General features: G+C 39.2%; 1 protein-coding gene across 1 annotated transcript in view; it reads left to right on the top strand.

Moving 5' to 3' along the window:
* Fam149a (family with sequence similarity 149 member A) overlaps positions 1–7655 on the top strand; it is a 39284-nt gene that overhangs the window by 1947 nt on the left and 29682 nt on the right. The gene's annotated exons all lie outside the window — the stretch shown is intronic.

The raw sequence follows: 7655 nt of genomic DNA, 5'->3' as shown, positions 1-7655 counted from the left end.
TTGTTGTTGTTGTTTTGAATGCTTATAAAAGAAAAGTAAAATCCCAGATCCCAGCAGCTCCTTTTCAGACAGGTTTCAGCATGAAGAGTTGGGTGGCATAGCTCAAGGTATTTGCCATCGTCACCTAACAACGTCCCTACTAAATCAAGACTGATTCTAATTCCTTCACAGTATAAATAGGTACAGTTTCACAAGGGTGCCTGACATCCTGGTCAGTGCTTAAGCCAGTAATTGTGCCACAGTAAGTTAAATTAAGTCATTCATTTGAAATACTATGTTACAAAATTTGTTTGCCAACCAATCCCCACCCCAAAGGAAAAACAGTTGCACTTGGAAAGCTGCTCCAATTACCTAAGGAATTAAGCCTTTGTTATTAGTAACTGGTCCTTAACAGTCATACAATTAATGTTTCATGAGCAAACAGACCTACGCAGTGACCTTAAACTCGAGGCTTGGTGCTTTTAGCAAACAGACACTGAAACAGGCAGAAAAGCCAGGAAAGGAAGTGTCTTTCACCTTGATTCATGCACATATTAGTTCATATTTGTATTTTCCAAAACCTTTACAATAACCGTTGTTTTCAATAATTGTGCATTTGGTGTGATTTGCAGAAGTTAATCTGATTAGCAAATGCAATAAATTTTACTGAAAGAGAAGAAATTGAGTTCTAGCTGCTTCCAGAAATAAAATGCATTGGAGGTGTGTTTTTTTTTTTCCAAAAATCTTCCTGATGATACACTTACACTTTATAGCTGAAGCCAAAAGTCTTTACAGGCAGTGGATAAACCTAAGCCTCTAATTTTCTCTGTAGATATAAAATTCCTTTTTTCTTTCTACTGCTCTAAATTCTTTTCTCAATAAAAGGCAGAAATGAAGAGGAACGGGCTGATGTATCATGCATTTTTCCTTCACATTATTTGTAACATGGAATAAGTCACCATTATCAGAAAATGAATTGAGATTATCTCCTGTCAGTAGATAGTTGCTGCTGTTGGTCTGTTTGATTCATATTAAAAGTGAATGCTTAGTTTTCAAAAGCCAATGGACATGGCAAGAGAGACTCGGTTAATGTGGAAATAGGAGGAGGAAAGCATTGAGAAGAGAGAACCGTGACAACACAGAAAAAAATGGAAACCTATCCCCGAGGCCCACAGATCCAACTTTAAACCACGGCGCTCAGTTATAGAAGAAAATCTGAAGTCATGGCTTAACTCGGTAACGAGAGAGAATCACACAGAAAGAAAGTGGGAAAGTCAGACAGCAGAGAGACAAAGGAGGTTGATGATAGATGGGTAGATAGGCAGATATATATATACATATATATATGTATATATATATGTATATATATATATGATAAATACATAATCGGCTGATAAGTAGATAGGGCTACATTTGAGTCATGGTGGAGGAACCTGAGCTTTCTTTGTCCTGATGTCCCATACCCCTGGGTATGTGTTCCAAAACTTTTGATGTTGGCCTTCACCTCCCTCTCCATTTTCTCGCTACACCGCATCCCACTTGCCCCATTTCCCACTCGCCCTTTCCTGGCTCATTTTGCACGGCTGGTTCCCTGTAAAGGTCTTACTGATTCATTGTGCAGAAGAAAGAATTCCTAGCAATTTATGTAAAAGGTATATTAGCATCTAACAGCAAAAAGGAAGTATGTCTCCTATCCTGGGATAATCCTCTGAATTTTAGAAAAATATACAGACTGTTAGTCATTGCCCACCCTTTGTACAGAAATTGTCCATCCCCCACACACACATGCTGTGACTGAGGTACATTCTATGTTCTTTATTAGAATAGCACCATGATGCGAATGGCAACACGTGTTCCCCAAAGGCATAAATTTTAAAATAAAAATGCATTAAATGGATGAGTAAAAATATTGTCTTCCTCCTAGGGTCCACTCTCATGAATTGTCAATCTCAAAGAACCCAGAAGCAATTTTATTGTCCTCCTATAACAGTGATCATTCTTAGGCCTTTTTGTTTTGTTGTCTGGGTATTTTCTCAGAGTAAGTTCCTGGGACTTGATGTTTCCACAGGGATGACTCATGAGCTCGGCCTACAGACGTTAAGTGGCTATTACATTCTATTAGAGTCATATGACCATGCCTTTAATTAAAACCTTTCATTAAAAGTCAGAATCCTAGGCTGGAGAAATAGGTAAGCTGGTAAAGTGTTTGTCATGCAAATTCAAGCACCCGAATTCTATCCCCATAAAATAAGTTATGCACATAAAATAAGTTAGGGGTGCTGGCACGGCTTGTGATTCCAACATGGCAGGGGTGGACGCAGGCAAATAACTGGGCATTGTGATCAACCAGACTAGTTATATCAGTTACATCAACTATATCCACGCCAATGAGAGACTCTGTCTCCAAAACAAGATGGACAGGGGCAAATAGTCTTTGGCCTACACACACACACACACACACACACACACACACACACACACTTGCACATACATACATGTACATACATGTATGCATCCAAATACATGAATGCACAAACTTACATAATTTTTCAACATATAACTTTGTTAAGTATAAAGCAATTTTCTTTTTACTGCTAAGGCAGTGACTGGCTTCAATTTTAAACTGTTTTCCTTATTATTTTATCCAAAATTATAAAACTGTGGTTGAGCTAGTGGTTAGTCTCCTGCTATATCTTGAAAAAGCAAGTTTAGGTATTTTCCTATGTAATAGTCTGCTAATCTGCACATACAGCAAACATATATAGCCACATCCACATGATATAGAACTGGGATCCTTTCAAGTTGCATAGTAGCAACAATTCACCCAAACTGGTACAAGATTTTAGTGCACATATTGGAGTCAAACTGAGATTGATTGAATCAAATCCATGTTTTTAAAGGAGCCCCAACAATATTAAGAGCTATTCCCCTCACTCAACTCACTTCCCCTTCCATTGATTAGGAAATAATGATCTCCAAAGATATTGTAGTGATTAAAAGAGGCAATGTATAATATAAAAGTCCCTAGTCTGGTGTCATCTTTCATAGGTGAAGGCTCCCCTGTGCCTGTGGAACCTTTGGACATGCACACATGTATGGATAATGGATATCGCTGGTACTTCTGAAAACTATTCTCATCTTCCCACTTTCTGCTCATCCCAGTCTCTGGTCTCTGTTGGTTTTTCTCTCCAACTTGTCTTTCACTTCTAACACCCCTGGCATAGACACACTCCACAACTATTTTTTTTCAGAATGTTCAGTATTCTGCATGTATCATTTATCACACACAGTTTCCTTTGTACAGAGTAGAGTTTTTTTTTTTTTGCTACAATCTTCAGTGAAAGTTACTATATTAATTTCCAAACATGAACTTTCAACCTGTAGATTACAAATACCTGATTTTCAGGAAGTTAGACTTCAATTGTTAGAGTACAAAAAAAAAAGATGAATTTCCAAGACCACAGAGCCAAGGCAAGAGGGGTGCGTATAAATAAACCTACAGGACAAGGGAGGCACCAGGGACCTGAAATTATAGTTTGTTTTTTTAAAAAAAATTGAAATTGGACATACATTTATTCAGGATTTGGGAGAATGTTTTAGAAGACTAGAGTTGTGAGACAAAGCACAGGGGTGCAGAATAACATGCCATGCGGGGAGATGACATTACTAGGAGCCAGCTTTTGTGAGGCGCTTAGAGAGAACGCAAGGAAATTCTTGGCTACCAGGTTGTGTTCAGTTAACATGGGAAGAGTGGCTCAGTGTGCTCATACACAGAAGCGGCACCAGGGAGGCCCATGGTATCAGTGTCCAGAGATACAGAAGGGAAGAGCTTTCAAAAGACCACAAAGGGGGCCAGGGAGTTAGCACAGTGGGTAAGTACACTCATCGTGCAAGACTGAGGAGCTGAGGAGTTCCGTATCCTAGGACCCGTGTAGAAAAGCCAGGACCGGGCCAGAGACAGAAGGATGGCAGGTTCTCGCTGGCAGCCGGCTTTGCCCCAGGTTCAACGAGAGACTCTGTCTCAAGGGAATAAGACAGACTGATAGGACACCAGTCACACGTGTGCATACCACACAGGTACATAGAGGAGGAAGAAGAGGATGCCACTGTCCGTACTGGAAAGGGATAGAGCCTGGATGCAGATATAAAGACTTTAGTATGCCAACTGTTACACAGCCTGGCAAGCAACACAGGAAAAACCAAAGGAAGCTAGAGTAGAAGCTGATGCTATTTCCTGTTCAGGAGGAGCATGTCCTTAACAAGAAGGTGGTGGACACAGAAGAAGTGGTTCTGTCCAGAGGATGGGAATTCATTTTGTGATGGATCTTGAAGGCTTAGGTAAATATCTAGATGAGCTTGGAATTTTTGGGACAAACTTGGAAGAAAGGTGAGGTCTAGATATATAGGCAGCCTTCTAAGTAGCTATGATAAATACACATAGATTATATATTACCCAACAATTGCATTATATTACATAAAATCCTTAATGTTCTTTATTTTGTACCTGGATATTTTAAGAACTTCTGAAATGAGAAATGTGTGTGGTCCCCCTGTCTTGCTTGATCAATATTTCTCTAGTTACCTCTGTCCACAAAAAGAACACAAGCTGAAAAAAAAGCATTTGTAAACTTCAGAGCAACTGACAAAGTAATTTTTTTTACTGATTCTAATAATGAACTCTCTTTAAATCATGTTTTGTATACTTTACCACATTATTTTCTTATCAATTCATTTGTTGCATTCTTAAGGTATCTGCAATAAATTCAAAACGTTTTTGTAAATGGCCAAGTGTCGCCGGAGGCCACTCATTCTTTTATTCCTGGTCCTCCTGACCCAAATAATAACACAACTCTGTTTGGCTAACGGCTTAGGCTTCTTATGAACTAACTCTTTCATCTTAAATTAACCTATTTCTATTCATCTGTGTACTGCCACTAGGCTGTGGCTTACTTGTGCTGGCTTGTTACTCCTTTGTTGGTTACATAGAGTCTCTCTGAATCCACCTCCTCTCTATCTCTGTTCTGATTTCCTGCCTGGTTTTACTCTGCTAAGCTGTTGGCTGAAGCAGCTTTACTCACCAACCAATAAAACCAACACATATACAAAAGGACATCCCACATCAGCCAAGTACTGTAGACAATTTGAGGAGGGTTAAGGCAGCCCTTACTAGATACATTTTTTCTACACCAGCAACAGAGTTCAAGAAATCAAGAAAAAATGCCACTAAGTGCTATAAATTTCGCTCTTTTATAATGTAGGCTAAAGAGTAGTCAAAGCGCATGCCGTAGCTAAAGAGGAGGTTTTCTAAATTGTTCAGAATACAGAGAAAGAAATTTCTGACACTGTATGCTTTGCTCCGAGCTGAGACTGTTAACTAACAGACATATCCTATCCATTTCTATTCTCCATTCTCAGCCCTCAGTGGCAGGTTCTCTCATAAGTCAGAGCTTCCATAAATAATTTCAACCAAAGAAGGTCTTTGACTGAAAACTTACACATAGGTGGTTTCTTGTATTGTTACAAATATACAGTCTGTCCCCTGGGAGAGCCTCTTGCTTAAAACTAGTGACTAATGGTGATTCTTGTTGCGAGTCTCCTAAGAAGCCACCATGTCACAATGAGGCCATTGGCTTCATTCTCCATGAAGGGATTTTTCTCATGGCTTAAATTTAATTTGCCTTTGAAGTTCAGATGCTGCCAAAGGGTGGAAACTAAAACTATCTTGTCTGGGATCATCCTTGCCTTTGTCTAATCTGGAGTCAGGATCTAATATGTGACACGGGGTCAGGAGATTCATGGAGATGAGGAAACCCATGTCATGTGATGTCCTCAGTCATCACTGAATTGACTGGAACATCATTTATTGTCCTTCACCTGTACAAGCTCACAAAAGCCAATCACATTAGAGGTGCCTTTGCCCTTGCTTCTGTGGCTTGGGAGTTGCTGGAGATAGTCTTGGGCTGTATCCATTTTGTGAAGCTATTCAGAACAGCAGTAGCAACAATGAAAGCAAAAACAACATACAAAAACACACATGCAGACACTCATATACACAGTTACACACATGTAAACACATATACATGTAAACACATAATTATAATCACACACAAATATACACGCACTAAAACATATGCAAACACATACACATGCAAACAAATGCACACATACTCACATACATTCAAACACATACACGTGCAAACATATGGACACACACACACAAACATACACATTCATACATACACAGAAATGTTTTAGACTTCTCAAAATCCTTTACACGTTTGAGGACGTTAACTCTTGTACACCTGCACTTAATCTTGCCGAATTTTCTGTCAACTGTGCTAACCAATCCAGATCAAGCTCAAGGACCTTCACCAGACTCTGTCTGACCTCCTGGCGGGCACCGTGTCTAGACCTGCCCTGCCTACTTAGGGAAGTAAATAGCTAATACTTGATTTCTTTTTTTTCCCCTTTCAGTAAATGCTTATTTAATGCCTTCATGTAAGTGTGAAATTTTCTGATAAAATGCCAATAGCAGAAAGACTCTGTGAAGGAGTTTAAAACACAGGACTATTGATAAAGAAACTGTAAGATGAATTCAGAATGTGAGGTACTTACTTCACAAGACAACCGGCTGCTCTCAGCAGTTCTTACAATGCTTGGGTACCTTCCAGGCATGCATGCCCTTCTGGAGAAGACCCTGAAGAAGTGACAATGAAGACTTGCTATATTCTTATATATAAAGGATTCCTGGACCAGTAAAATGACTCAGTCTGTAGGGTACCTCATTACTGCCAACTCTGACAACTTGACATCAATCCCCAGAACAGCAAGTTGTCTTCTGACTTCCCACACCCCTACCCCAACAAATAAATACAAAAATGCACAAATAAATATGTAAATATGAATAGTTTTTTTAAGTTGAAAGAATTCATTCGCTGGGCGATGGTGGCGCACGCCTTTAATCCCAGCACTCGGGAGGCAGAGGCAGGCGGATCTCTGTGAGTTTGAGACCAGCCTGGTCTACAAAGCGAGTTCCAGGACAGGCTCCAAAGCCACAGAGAAACCCTGTCTCGAAAAACCAAAAAAAAAGAATTCATTCACTGTATTCTATAAACATCATTATTTTCCATAATGTGATAGCCTGCTCTCGAGTTCCTTGGAAGATTGAATAATGATGACATTACAAAATTCTAACTGTGGAATTTCTGCTTTCCTGCATACTTTGGGTGGCAATGCCTTTTGGAATTTGGACTTTTGGTTTTAATAATCCTATTCCAACAGTTTGCACAAAGCAAAACTCCTTCTCTGTTGTCCCCTTTTTTTCTTAGTTCATATTAAGCATTAATGTTAATATGAACTTGGGGTAACTGAGGAAAGCTCAATCCGTACAACCAATTAGGAAAACTTTATCCGCCTCCCTTTCTCATAGCTTCTCAGTTCCATCTTACTTACTAGTTAGTTAGTTAGATAGATAGATAGATAGATAGATAGATAGATAGATAGATAGATAGACAGACAGACAGACAGATGATATATAGGTAGACAGATGTAGATAGACAAATGATTGATAGATGATAGATGACAGATAGATAGATAGATAGATAGATAGATAGATAGATAGATAGATAGATAGATAGATAGATAGATGTTAGGTAGACAGATATAGATAGACAGAT

Source organism: Microtus ochrogaster, linkage group LG7_11, assembly GCF_000317375.1.
Source record: "Microtus ochrogaster isolate Prairie Vole_2 linkage group LG7_11, MicOch1.0, whole genome shotgun sequence".
NCBI lineage: Eukaryota > Metazoa > Chordata > Mammalia > Rodentia > Cricetidae > Microtus > Microtus ochrogaster.
The sequence above is the reverse complement of the archived record's forward strand: the minus strand, read 5'-3'. Positions and strand labels throughout refer to the sequence as shown.